We start from the raw sequence: 15,368 nt of genomic DNA on the forward strand, positions 1-15,368 counted from the left end.
TCTCTATCTCGAGATAAGGGTTGCTTACGGTAAGAGACTACCCTTGTCAACGGTAAATCTAAGCGTGCAACGACATGCAACGTTGCACGAGTTCGAAAATAGCGAGCGTCGGAAGTTGCAGGATTAATGGGAGACTCGGAGATTATGACATTTTACTGTGTGATATAAATAATTCACGGAAACTCCTTCCTTTGCCTGCTTTTTTTCAATGAAGAATTTAATTTTTGAGCTTCAGAGGAGTGGCGGTTACAACTTGGGGATTTGCGATAAAAGTACTTTGAGAAGTTGTGTGTATGAGAATATTTGGTTCGGTTCAAAGTTCTTTCCGGTTTTTCGTATTATGTAGTTGGGGGTTTTATCTAAAGGGATTATCGATGAGCTGCAACAATTTTCAACATGTTCATTTTAAAATGAGGGCTACGAAGCGTGGGCTAGCTAAGTGCTTGTGCAAGTGTTTTCATTGAAGTTATAATTTAGATGCACTCTGAGCTGACGGAAATTATAAAACAAAGTTGCACAGAGTCATAAAGTTTAATCAAATCCTCATTGATGTTTTCTAGAGTTTTAATAACGTTATGGTTTTTTTAACAGCTTGTTTAGTTCATTACGTGAAGTTTCAGTCAAGAAAACAGCCCAATTAATATTAATAGTGCAGTCTGAAAAATATTCCGTTTTTGCTCATTTTGTCAATCTTCACCTCCCTGCCACGCGCAGTTCGTCCCAATAAAACGTTGAAGTTGAATCCGTTACGTTCGCATATTCCTGCATCATATAAGTGGATTTTTGCTTTGTGATTTGATTTTTGCTTGAAACCCGTGTTTCCCGGGCAAATATGCTGCGATCCAGCTCTCACAAGAGCCCCATCCGGTGCCGAGATGAGGCCATAACGTACACTTTAGCCGGCCCTTAGTCGCAACGAATCCTATAGATTCAAATTCAGGAATTTTGTATAAGGATAAACGACCATTCCGGCGACATGCACACACGAAAACCGCTTAAAACACAACGGTCTCGTATTTATTAATCATCGTCGAGGTCTAAGTAAATTACGAGAGAGGAAACGCCGTGTTCGGACGTTAATTGCGGACCGAGAAAAATTTAATAAGGTTTATAGTGTAGACGTAAAATTTAAGGGTTCAGTTTCATTTTCGTTGGGAATAAAACATGTTCAGAGTCTAATTACAGCGGAACGTGGAGGTTAAGTGAGGGTTTTACCCTTTCGGGAAATGGAAGACACGATAATGTTCGGAAAACCAAAGGTTTTTCATTTGTGATAGTAATTATCGCTGTGGAAAAACTCGTCACGTTTCCCATTCCAGAATAAACAGGACAGCTTTCCGCGTTTATGACAAGCGTTCACAATCGGCTTCAAGCAAATGTAATAGCTTTTGCAATACTTATGATTACACAAGTTTTATTTACTTTCCAGAACGATATTTCGTTCGACTTATCGCTACGACCCATTTAAAATTTATGACTTTTCACGTTCGATTTACTCCGACAAATGATCACATCTCTTGTGATTGATTAAAATTCGTTAATTTAATACAACATGGCGTCACTATTAACCTTTATATTCCATTGTTGTGACTGCTATAAAATCCCGGCGCATCCACCATTTTCGATCGATCACTCGACCATTAGCTGGCGGTGTGAAAGGCGGCGGATTTGATAGATTTTAATAAAAAGTGAATTGAATCATGCTAACCTGTTTAGCGGCGGGGTTTTTGCTGCCGCCAAATCCGAGAGGAATTTTTTTTACGAGACGATTACAATTGTTTTTCGTCCCTTTTTTTCGTACAAATTTGCAAATTTTTTAATACCAAAAAAAGAAAATCGGATTCGATGAGGTTCTGTTCTTTTTTCGCTATTGTTTACTCTAATTATTCTGTTACTGTACGTTTTAATTAATTAGTGAAGTGCTTTCAAGTCGGGATGCCCAAGGCTGATGCTATGGATGCTTTTTAGGTAAGCTTTTTTAACGGACTTTCGAAGTTCATTTTATGAGTTATTTCAGGCTTTAGCGTTTTTTCATATTCTTTAATTATCTTGTTCTGTGTTTTAATAATGCCGAAGTTTTTATATTTGATGTAAAAAGAAGCTTTCGGTGCTTAAGCTTTCATAATATTTTCCAGTTGTCTTAGCATCCACTTTTATTACGATTTTGCTTTAATATGATCATATTTGATTTAAAAAAAGATTGCATTCCTCGGGCTAAGACCCCGTTTTATCGTAATTGATTTTTATTGGATTAGGGCTCCAGCGCCAAAAAAAGAAAATTTAGAAATGATTTTTGTTGTTGAAGTTTTATATTAATTCTACAACAATTAGGTACATTGTAAAAAATGTGGGCAAATGGTCGAGTTTTCCTTTTCCGAACCTCTTCACTCGTTTCGCTGCATAAAACGTTTCAACTCGAACCAGAAAAGTGCTGACAATTATAGCGGCATTAATCTTAAGTTGCCTTTTAGCTAGAACAACAGCTTTTATAAAACTGTAGCACCGTTAAAAATAAATCACAGCCATTCGCGACATTCTAAGTTTTCAGAACCGTACAAAGTCAAAAACCCTAAATAACGGTCTCACGTTGACAATAAAATAAACCACCCCCTAACAGATTTAGTAAATGCGTCGTTTTAAATAAAAAAGTCGCTTTTTTCCTCTTGGTTTTTTTATGGTGATTATGTTCCGTCATAAGTCTCCAGTACCTGCGCAAGCACAATGAAATCTGTTTGATGTTTGGGATCGGATGCGCAAGAAGATTAACGTGTCACTGAGGGTCGCTTTTTAACGAGCTGAATACACAAAGAAACGAAAAAGAGAGGCGGTGACACGACGAATGGCATCAATCACTTTGTAGTCATAACGAAGAATTAGTGAGTATTTTTAGTACAAGGCTGTGTCGTCGATTCGAGTTATTGGGTTTAAATTGGGATGTGGGCGAAGCGGGCGGTATAAACAACTAAAATATGAATAAATCGGAAATTTTAATAACCCGACAGTTTTGGCAAGTTTTCAAAATGTGGGTCCAGCTGCTAACTGCTTTATTTGTACATTCTCGCCCTTCTATTAGTTTGTATTTTCAGCGCCATTTTTTCCGTCGCCGCCACCATTACTCGCGATAAATCCCCGTAATGTGTTCAAAGGTCTCGCCATTAATTCGTCGGTGGCGGCTACAATTTCAAAAAACAAACTCGAATAACTCACCGTTTGTCCGAATTGATCCTTGTATTGTCGCAGCACGACGCCAATAATTTATTTCGTTTCATATTGCGCCCCGGCGCGAAACGTGCCCGTGAAAAATGAGATAAAGCGTTGAATTCGCGACGACTTATTCAGATAAGGGAAAAGTTCGATTATGATAAAATCCGTTTGTAAGAATTGTAGCGCACAAGCTAAGGGAAAATCGACACCTGGAGCTTAGCACCCTCCATATAATTCAATTAAGTCCGGATCTGGAGATTTTAAAAATGATTTTTTCCAGGGTCGCAAACCTTTTTGATCATTTAATTAATTCAGCACACACAAACATGTTAATCAACAAAGAATTACAGGAGCCGCAAGGAATAAATGGGAACAAACATCGGGTTTATGTAAATATGAGTCCAGGAGCAGCGTGCGTGAATTTTTACACGTGTATCAACGTCAATTAAATCATGTAAAAGTACGAGCGGTTGCGAGTAGACACGTGTAATTTACACGTCGCTAATTACGATAACAGTGGCGTGGACCGTTTTCTCTGCATTATTGATAAGGCGGAGGCCGACACAAATTCAACCCTATTATTTATGGGAGTTCGTGTCATTTTTTTTCTTTTAAATTTCATGAAGAGTTTAATAGACTCAAACAATTTAGAAAATCTCAATAATCGCCACTCAATGACAAGTTAAAAAGCCGTTAATTTCCCATGTCAATGTCGATTTGAAAAATACACTCGTTTACTGCATTTTACTCCATGCAATTTACTGTGACTGCCAGGAAACAGCAACATGCGAGTCTAAAGTGACAAATGGTGTAACCCCAAGAAGGAATTGACATTTAATTTAATCAACAGTTTTGTACAAATTATCGGGCGTTTCAACACGAAAAATGTGGTAGATTATATTGATTATCTCACTTTTTACATATTACGGAGGTATTTTATGACGTGATTACTGGCTATTACCGATAAAAGCTCAAGAAAATAATGAAAACTTAAGCTTTGTTTGTGCGTTCGTGAAAAAGAGGCATTTTAATGACCGCGGCGTTCTTTTCGAAGCCGATGGCAGATTAACAGGAAAAACATGCATCAACTGTTGTTTTCCTTCCAATTATTGTATTTATAGATCAATAAATAATTCTTCAAGCTGGAAATTTTTTCACTCACGATATTTCCACTGACAAATCAATGCGTTGTGAAAAATTAATTAGGGAGACCTCTACTTCCTGCATAAAGAATTAGAACCTCTCGGATTCAATCAACAACTAGCGTAATGTGTTTTGATTGGCCAAATAAATAATTCCGGTTTTTCCGCATGGACATCTGATTGGAAGTTGCGTTTGAATAAATAACACAATCGATATCTTCCTCTCAAAATAGAGAATTCCAATTTGTAAATTGCGTAAACAAGAAATCCGGAAAAACCGTGTCCACCTGGACTCGACGTTCCTCCTATTCACTCTTGAAATGAATGAACAGACATGAAAGCTTGCCAAAGAGGAGGACTTTAATTAGCTACGAAAAAATGTCATAATTTGAGTAAGAGCGCATCCTGTGGCGGTCGTTGGCACGTGGCTTCAACACCTGACCTAGCTCATGTCGCTTGCACGTGAGCATGGAGCAACACGTGCCAATTATGAAAAAATCTCGCTAATTTAAACGGACAAAAAGAATTGTAAATATTGGGACAATTTATTCCACACACGTCATACAAGCAAATTGGAAGCGCGAAAAACGAGAATAATGATGTTGCAAAAGTAATTACTCTAATGGATTAGTCTTTGGGTGGGCACTGGGAGAGAATGGGAAATTAGATGAAGCCTAAAATGTGTCAAATTTCACCTTCTTTGTGGTTTGAATACTTTGTTGCAGCTCTGTACTTTTCCCGGAAAGTTTTTATGCCGCCCCCGACCATCATTTCGCGCTTAATCGCCGTCTCTCGTGCCGCATTCCCATGAACTATTTGTCCGCGATTAACGTCGAAAGTCGATTTAACGTAGTAATATTTCTCTCGTCCTGGAATTCGTCTTAACTACCACTTTTAAATTACATCCTGAAGCAACGGAAAGTACTTATGCAAACTCGCATCGAATCAGACGCTCCAAATTAGTAAAACTTGTTGATTTTAAAGAACGAACTTCGTCACCACCATCCAATTACGTTCACAAAAAAAGTAGCAAACGCGTGAATCCCAGCTAGTAAACATCGATTAGAGTTTCGTGTTCTATGGCGCTGCTGTATTTCATGTCGTTGCCAGAATTACTATCAAAAGTTGTAATTAAAATTGATGGGACATTCGCATTCGGGAAAGGGATGTTCGCTTCGATTATCTATCGAAGCACGTGTTCGAGGAAAGTTTAAAAGCGCGTTTTATATACCCCTTCAGTGATGATGATGATATTACACAGAGGTCGCTGCGGATGGCTTGTGCTGTTAGTAAATTGATTTTTAAAGATACGTGCTTGCTCGGTTATAAATTCTACCTACAACACTGTCACGAACTTTTTCCTATTAATTTACTCTGTTTACGTGCCGACGTTATACTTATTCGCAAATCGATACCTTGGTGACAGTAATTACGACGCTACTGGCTGAATTTCCTGGGATTTTCTACATTGAAAGGCGCTTTAATCGAGGAAAAAATGTAGTGACTATTTGGCAGCTCATTTCCCCAAAGTCACCGCATAAATCCAACCATTAGTTTTTATTCCTTCTACACCCTTTGTGGCGTTTCCAAAACGCCAGATAACAACTACTTTATTGGTGGAAACATATCCTATATTGGCAACAAAATGAAACTTTATAAGAGTATCAAGTCCGGAACTAAGGACTAAAGCATAATGTCAAATCATATATGTTCACTGAAGCGTGTAATCAATATCTCCGACTTATCCGAGCTCTTATATATGATTGTCGTAGCGCCGCAATATGTCTGCGATTTTTTTCTTTTCCAGTCGAGCTTCCGATGCAATTAATTAGAGCAAAAATTTAATACACTCAACATTGTTCCGACCTTTCATATTTTGTAAAAGCAATTGCTAGAGTTATAAATAGAGAAATGAAGACTGACATTAAATAAATACTACAACTCCATTGTGAAAAGATAAAGTAAACATACACCCGCTGTGTTGCTGTTTCGAAGAAACGAAAGAAAAATGTGAGAGAGAATGTGGCTAATTAATAGAGACGAGGCAAAAACGCATGTTTATTTTACCAACAAAGCTGGCTCAAACTTCACAAGTGCCACATTTGAGCAAAAAATTTCGTAATCTTGTCATTTCAAGAGTATTCTGAAACCGTGATGATGGCGTCGATAAAACTTTCAAAGTCCAGAGCGAGATGGAATTGAAAAAGTATGTTTCGCTTTTTTGTGAGATTTTGCGAAACAGTTTAAAGCACTCGGCGATTAAATTTTAGTGCTCTTAGCTTATTGATTAAATAAAAAGGAAGATTTCGAAGCTCATTCTGATGGTTTAAAACCTAACTAGATTTATTTGTCGCTTGACACTCTTAGGAGATTAATCCAGTAATGGAAACATTCTTACAACAAAGAGGTGTTGTGAAACATTAAAATTGGTCTGAGATGGAACAGAATTTGTCAGGATTCTGCTTGGGCGTGCAGCTACAAGGTTGCCAGATGTTGAATATCGTGGTCTTTTAGGCAAAAATTGAATCTTTTGAACTTAAACTATCAAATTTTAGAAAAAACTATTAGAAAGTCATTTCTACAGTAAAATGGCTTTTTGATTTAGAATCTAAACTCCGTTTTGCTCCATGAGGTTCGAATTCAGAGATATTCTTAACATATCACGGGTTTGGAATAACAAGGTTCTAACTGCATTTCTGACGAAAATTAAGATTTTCATAAAATTCTACTTTTTTAACATTGCTTTCCTGTTTTCTTAATAGGAATGAACGTAGCTTTATGCCTTTTTAAAATTCCAGGTGTACAAAGCTTTATTTGTTATAGATTAACTTAATGTTTTAAGTTAGATCTGGCATTCTTTACTAATTAATTTTACTGCAGTTAGAATCTTGTCATTCTAAACCTGTGATATTTTTAGCTACTTTTATCCTACTTAATTATTTTCAGTTTTTCTTGAAAACGACAACGTTTTAGAAAGCCAATTCAATACACTTTCCAACAATCTGTAAAACTCATCGTTAAGGTTAGTACTTGTAGTAAATTTAAAAAAAATGTCAAATTTCATACAACTCAAAAACTATTACATCAATTTTTCATCGTAATGCAAGATTGAAAAGAAATTTTGCTTTTTTGACCCGTTAATCAATAGATTTCTATCTCTTATTGTTTAGAAGTTACAAGACAAAAAATATAAAGTTTTTCAGAATAATTGAATTTATTTTCTGGCGATTTAATTAAAAAATCAATGCCATTGCATCTCTGAGTCCTGACCTGATGGAGTAAATCCGGATTCAGAATGAGGAGGCAGTTTGACTTTAGAAATGACTTTCCACTGCTCCAGTAGAAATTCCGTCCAAAATTTGTTGACTAGTCTTATTATTCCTCAAAGTCTAGAAACACATTTTTTTTATTTGAGTAGGTGGAGACCAAGCATGTTCCAACTGAAGATAAATGTGCGTTAATGGAAGGAGACAATGGCGCTAACTGCGTACTAAAGAAATGTCCAGAGCTGCCATTCTTGGTCCTGGAATAGTATGACATTTAGTATCGAGCGAGCCGCTAGAGCGAAAGAAATGACACGTCTTCGTACCAAAGCGATATTTACAGCAAGTTGAAGAGAATTCAGTTTGATGCCGTGGCAATGCGGGCTCTGTAACCGTTATCGGTAAATAATGTGATAGCAGTAAAAACTCGTAAAAGCCAGGATAGTTGCGCTGACGCATCTACCGCGTCATTAAGTGTGAATTGTGCTTTAGCGCGTCGATTTTAACGATTCCGGAAGACTGTTCCGGGCCGTAACAGACAATAGCCAGTTAATTTCGCATGTCGCAAACATTGTGTAGCAAATTAGCTGTAAATCTGCAACAGTGATGGATGCTCGGGTTGCCCAACCTGTCAGACGCTCCTTGCCTTCCGATATCCTGCACGCTATCTCTGCAAGCGCTCTGATAAAAGGTAAACCCATTAGTCAATGGGCCATTTTCAGCAATAAATAAGATAAGACCGCATTTAATTATGAGTTATCTAAGGGCGGCGCGTTTTGTTTGAGTGGTCGTGACGCGAATTGAGAATTAATTATAGCAAAATGCCTTAAAAGACGGTCAAAGGTCCAAAGATATATTCCAGGTTTTTATGGAGGACTATAAACATTCAAATGGCCATAATAATTCAACGGGTGTAGCTTTCAGACTCAACAATAACGATTTATATGGCGGAATTATAATATGACACTGGAGTCCAAAAATTGACGAGGGTTAGTTTGTGCATATACATCTCACTATTGCCTCGTTTCCGGGGATGCAAATTATCCTGCAGGAGCGTCGTTAGCATTCGTGACGTCACCGCGGCGCCCGCAGATGCAGTGGTCAGCATCGCAAATCATGGACAAGATGCTTTTGACATGGACGCTGATTTTTCGCATTCGCGCCGATAAACCGCACTCTTCTTGAATACCGGACGAGCCAAATGCAATTCTTACTGTTGTACCAACTGTTAGAAGAGTTTATATATAGCCTAGGTAAGATATATGGTTGAGTAAAACTTATCTGCAACAGAAGCTTTCGGTAAAGCTCTGTTGACAAACGCGTTATCGCAAAGTTATAAATCCGTCAAATTTTAATCTAACTTAGTTCGTTCAGATGCGTAACCAGCCGCCAACAGGACGTGCACTGAAGTGCCAACATCACCAATTACTATTTATATCCATATTCTGATTTATGCGTGGAAATTTCCCATCAACATGGCCGCCAACTCTTCCTCATCCTCCATCTTCATTACTCAGCATTAGCACGTCCGATGAAAAACTAACAATTTGAATTTTTCATGTTTCAGTCTTTGGAGAACCGCCGGCGTTTCCGCCGATAAATCCAGGTGAGTTATTTGTAGAATGTCATATCTTGTTTATCCGGGAAATGGTTCAACGCTCACGAGTGCAGTTAGTCGCCAACAAAGTCTTTTGTATTCGTCGGTTACTTTCTTAATAAAACCTTGCGTTGTCACTCGGAAATGGCACAATCACTATTGGTCGCGAGGGGTTCCAATTGAAAGCGTATTCTTTCTGAAAGGACTCCATTATCCTGTGAACGTCCTTCGACTCGCTCACATGCGGATTCCATCAAAGAAACATCACCAGCTGTGGTTAATTGACTCCTAGAAGGAGGAAGAACCGATAAAAAGACGATCTTGCTATCTACTAATTACTTAAGAGCTGAGACGATACGGACGGGATTAGGAGTGCCGGGTGGCCGCAATCAGGAAAAAACTAAGAAAATAAAGCGATCGTTGATTTAGGGGCACAGTATTGTGATAAAGCCTCGCATACTAAACGAAATTCAGAACGGAATTTAGCTGGAGAAGCCAAGTTGTGAGTTCCTGATCTACGCCAAAAGCGCAATAATTTGGTGGCACATGGTTTTACGACACTTCCAGTCTGTCGCAAACGCCGTCATTTTGCGAATATCGGGCAATTAAGCCCACAAACAGCTCCGATATTTACGTTGACACTAATTCGTTTTGTTGTCGGCTAGGTTAAGCGCTTATAATTAGAAGACTGCTTCGAATGCAACATCTGTGTTATTTTCATTCATTAGACCGTCGTGTTTAAATCCAGTACAAGTTGAAACGACCGTGTCGGATCTTCTATTTCCAGAAGCAAGAATGTGCACGACTAGTCGAGACTTATCAGTGCTCCTATCAACAAACTTTATAAGGACTTCCTGTGCTATGCTGGAAGACATTTGGAGTTGGCGAATGTCTGGTGCTGTCGCCGTCAGCTCTGAAAGAGATTGTTCTAATCCAAGCTTATAAAAAATCGACACGAAGAGCAAAAATGTTGTCGAGACAAGGTTGTTTCAGTGTCTATGAAATTTCTTCCGGGAGTTTACGAGCCATTTTCATTGGAGATAATAGAAGTGGGTTGGTCGTAACTGTGGCCCAACTAGTCGTAAGTAATGAGCGTGTTAATAAGAATGGCTGCTTGGAGAAGCGTAACTCATGCGTCCTTTATAATGAAATGAGATATCTACCTTACGCAAGGGTTTCACATTGTACTGTCATAAACAGACGTAAATTTCAGATCTTACGACTATACAGATATCTTTCTTTGAATAATAATTACAGGATAACACACCATGGAGAGAAATCTTGGAAAAAGACGGAATTAAGATATCTGTTAGAAAACCAGTCGAGCGTTCGAATCCTAATAGATCCTAAACAATAGTTACGATTAAGCTTCAAGTTCATTGAAACGTTGTAAAGTTATTATTGTGTCCTTACAATCTCCAACGTATTGTCCGTGGCGAAAATGGCCGCCCGACGCCATTACGATGTCCGCAATCTGATGTGCCAACAAACATAATTTAGACACGAATTTTTCAAGCCGGAGGCAAAGTCACGATTTAACCGGAATCGCATCGATGCTTATTTCGCTATTGTTTAATGTGCAAATCGCAAATACAATCAAAGCCTGCATATAAAATCGACCGGAATTAAAATTTCAATATGTTATTCCATCGAATAGACAAAATCAATGTTGGAATTTAAAATTTACATCGTATTACAATAAAACTGCATAAACCTCGACCAAGCTTTTTCGCTTCGTCGATATTTTAATTTAAGAGCGAAACTCGCGATAAGTGAGCGAACTCGTATAATTTTTCCGCAACTATGATGAATGGCCAAGAAACGAAACAATGGTGATAGTTGCATCCGTTTGTTGTCTGCACTGTAAAATTTATAGTGAAATTTCGAAAGTTTGTACGATAAAAATTAGATAAAGTTTGAGGACAGTCCCGGTATAAAATTTGTGTTTTATAGCTGCAAAAAGCATTTTAATTAAAAAATTAAATTTTTTCAGGCCGCCATCCGAAAATTTCCATAGCCCAGTCTTGATTAAAAGTAATAAAAAGCGAACCGCGACCCCTACAATATTAAAAGAGCGGTTTGTTTGAAAAAAAAGTTTACCACAACTTTATTAATGTTGAGCTTTTAATTGAAATACAACAAATCGTTGGAGAGGGACATCAGCAAATTAGCTGAATTTTTAATTAAAATTTTCCAAGTTTGACAGGAAGGAACGTGTTGCCTTATTTATATTCCTGTGTAAATCTTTATGCTTTGCAATTAGAAAAATCAACCCGGGAATATTAATCTTGTTGCGAATGTGTACAAAGTTTGCTTGCATTTCTTCGACTTTCTGATCAACTTCAAAAAGAGATAAATAAGCGAAATTGTGTCTTGTTGCTCGCTTCCGCCCACAAAAGAGACGAAGAAAAGTAATTGCTTCTCCTTTGTGCCTGCTCTCGATTTTTGGGGTCTTTTAACTTTTAAGACAATTAAATTTTGTTTGGATTTCGGAGGATTTGAAGAAACCGCGATGGATTGGAAGGAAGTTATTTCCGAGCCAGGAGATATTAATTTAGTTGATTGAAATGAGGAAAGTGGACGCGGTCAATCGGATTAAGAATGAATTTTCTAATTAAGTTTTCATTCGCATCAACTTAAAAGCTTAAAAAAGTCAATAATGATCAGGGCGCAATTGTCGGAAATTAGGCCCATCGCACACCTGCACCTTTCAGTTACTCTTTTGTTTCATTTTGAACTAATTGCCACCATAATTCATTGGTCGCAATGCGAGAAAATGTGAACAGTAATCAAAAAGCCCTTTGTTACAAGAGTCGTGCATGTGAACCGTACATTTCTTTGTGGCTACGGTTCTAACATAATTTACCTGTCAGAGATAGTATTGTGCTATTGTTTAGAGTACGGGAAATCTTTTACCACCTAACAAGTTATTCTCGTGTTGTTGCAATTACGATGAGACACTCGGAAGTGTCTGATCCGGGAGAACATATCCTGTCCATTATCTCCGGAGGGAAAAATCGACAAAGTGCAAACATAAATCGACACGGTTACGTGCGTGAGGAATTATGGGCTTCTTCTTGCGTGTCGACAACAACGGCCGAACTTTTCCACTTTGGGACTATTATAAAAATGCAAAAATTCCATCGAGAGGGATTAACGAGGCGAGGAGAAGCGCATTAGCCAGTCAAGGAAAAATATTGAAAGCACGACCAAGAAAAGTGCTTAATTTTTTTTAAAATACTTCCCGTGTTTTTACAAAACATAATCCTGCTCGAGACAACGGAAATCCGCTGTTCTTAATTTAAAATCTGAGAGGAACTCCAAGTCAATTTTTGAAAAAAATACGCACATTTGGGGATTTGGATTTACAAGCAAAAACGATCAACAAAAAGTAGTTTTCACGGAAAATCAGCGCTGTGCTGTGAATTATCGAGTAATTTTAGCAGCAACACGAAAACGCTAATAGTGATAATGGAAAAACAAGCTTGGATTTTATTTTAGCAGGAGCTAATAACGAACAAAAATTAAATTTGAAACGGCGTCTCGTCGTGGTCCTTGGCGTCGTGGGCGTCTCATCATGGCAGTATTAATACTCTCCAGTTTCAGCCGTTTTCATTAATTTTTTCTGCAGGATGCTCCCTCGGGACACCACCTTAATCTCGTATAATTGAATCCCGAACGTCATACGGGTCATAGAGGTGGGCGAGCGGTTCCGACATGCACCTTGTTTACGACTTGGAAGTGAATGTGTACCCTTGAGCTCAGGCTTTTTCCCAAGAGGCAAAATGGCGCATACCCTCTCGGCAAGAAATAAAAACACAAATAAAACCTGACAGCAGAGCTCTCTAAACTTTAGTCCGTAATACCTTTACTCGAGCTAGTTTTAATATGAACGTGGGACGCATAAAGCGGCCGTCAATCCGCTCGAAGAAGTAACATTTTCGGATTATGTTTAATGCACAACGACAAGAAAATTGTTCTTTCGATTATAAACGAGAGACTTGGATGGATTTGAGAAGCTAATTCTTGCGGGTGAGTGCTTATTAAAATGCAAGACGATGGCGGAGATGCGCGCATCGCATTTCCGACGAAACAAATTTCAACAGAGAACTTAATGAATGGTAAACAAACTTTAGTGGAATATATCTGCTCGGATACGAGACTTGTTAAATATACGCGGATAAACGAGCCTTTGTCCTGATGGCAGCAACGGTTTAGCGGGATAAAGCTTTGTTTAGACTATTGAAAGTTTACTATCAAATTTTAGTGTTTGACAAACGGTGACCCACATTTCGTGGCCCCAGCAAATTTTATGCAAATTTTCCAACACTAAACTAGTTCAAAAGCTAACAGCGGGGGCAGAATTTCAAATTAAATTTCCCCACCATCGCGATAACGATCTTGGCAAAATAAATAATTATCTTTAACAATTCGCCTGAGATTACCTAGTTTTGATTCGCCCGTCCCCAAGTGTGTTGAACCGACGAACTGATTAATTCCATATTAATTTCTATGGAACGTACATAGAGCTTGTGTCTCTGGAGGCAGAGATCGCCTGAACACGGCCCAATTCGCACAAGAGATATCTGTATAAGTGTTGGCGGCGGTACTAATCCAGCTCCCGACTTCGATGAGCTGTATAACGCAGAAAGTTCACCTCATTTCCCGGGGGCGGATTATCTTCGACCGCTTTTGATTACCGATCGGTGTTCGTTCGGCGAATGCGCGCCCCAGTTCTACACATGCTTTTTGCGCTACATTAACATATTAGAGCGCAAACTTGTCCATTAGAACAATCCCGGAATTATCCTCTTGTTTTTCCGAAATTAACGAGCGCTGCATGCAATTCCTAGTTTTGCTCGATACTGTTATTAATGATATTTGATTAAACGTCAGCTGCACTTGCAAGAAATTAATTTCCGGTCGACGCGGAAAAATTCGATGTGTTTTGTACCGGGATAAAAACAGGAAGGGCTATTATGGGACGGATTAATTTGAGGCGTTGTATTATTGGAAGCGGAATCGAAAAGCAACACTGCTTTTTCAAGATTACGCCAGAATACGCATGGAAGCTTTAATTGTCGCGAAATTCTGAGATGTTATCGCAACGGGAAATTGACTAACAAAAACGGAAATGTTGTCCCTCTTAACTCCAAAATACCCCCCAGCGAGGCTAAAGTAACAGAGAAAAATCTCCTTTGCGGCTCGCTTTGATTCGCGAGCATAAATCGCGATCAGAGCGTCGAAACGACGGAATTAAAAGGAAAAGAAACAATTATTCGTGGGTTTGTCGTCGAGGGGAGATCTAACCATATTTTGTTACATAAAGCGTGTAATCTGTTCAAGATTCCCGCTGCTTCTTCGATATCGAGTTTCTCTCAACACAAATTGAAAATCTAACTGGTTTAGTGGAGTATATAAAAGCTTGAGGTAACATCTTATCTGGAGCATTAACCCATCTTTCCATCTCATTTCGCTTCTACAGGACCTTTTGACCCTGTTTCGCCCAGTTGACCTATACGACCTCCGGACACGAATCGCCACTCTACGTTGATCGTTAAGGGGGTTATTCTTCAGCGCTAGCCACAAAATGTCCCCGTAATTTAACGGAAATTCTAATACTATTAACAGTTTTACTCGAGATTTACTTGTGAAAAATGTTTTCGCCTTTCACCTTCGTTATTTATTTTCCCCGATTTCTCGCAAAAATAAATAATGAAGGTCTCTGGAAGAGCGAGCGGCACGCGCAACGCAATTCTCTCCTAAGTATAAATTTCCTGCTAAAAATGAAAATGTGCCCAAAGTAGCTGACCTGAAAATACAGCAGCTGAATATTTCATCGTGCTGAGGTCGAAAGTTGAAAGTCTCAAAGTCCAACAGTGCCGTGGGCGTAGCTTCTAATGCATGCATAGTTTTTCTTCCATGTCCGGGAAATTTACATGTAATGGAAGGGAAAAATCCACCGGAAAGACCCGATCCTATTAATGTCTATTATTTACTCAAAAGAGGAAATTGAGGGTTGAAACCGCCGTCGCCGAATCCCTCGAATCTGAAAGCAATCCACTGATTAGGTCGCCCCGATTTTCTTTATTATTTTCCAATAGGCTGGGGTACATTCTTGCCTCGTTACCCCATTAAATTGTAAACATTGCACTGAATTAT

The 15,368-nt window shown here is 38.6% G+C and overlaps 1 protein-coding gene across 3 annotated transcripts in view; it reads left to right on the plus strand.

Moving 5' to 3' along the window:
- Ten-a (Teneurin-a transmembrane protein) overlaps positions 1-15,368 on the plus strand; it is a 117,967-nt gene that overhangs the window by 9,506 nt on the left and 93,093 nt on the right. For all 3 annotated transcript variants that reach the window (XM_088044292.1, XM_088044293.1, XM_088044294.1), the window contains exon 3: positions 9,177-9,215. The gene's annotated coding sequence lies outside the window, so the exon portion shown is untranslated. The remainder of the gene's footprint in view (positions 1-9,176; positions 9,216-15,368) is intronic.

The sequence above is a fragment of the Gnatocerus cornutus genome, chromosome 8 (genome assembly GCF_029298725.1).
Source record: "Gnatocerus cornutus isolate USDA-ARS CGAHR chromosome 8, icGnaCorn1.1, whole genome shotgun sequence".
Taxonomy (NCBI): domain Eukaryota; kingdom Metazoa; phylum Arthropoda; class Insecta; order Coleoptera; family Tenebrionidae; genus Gnatocerus; species Gnatocerus cornutus.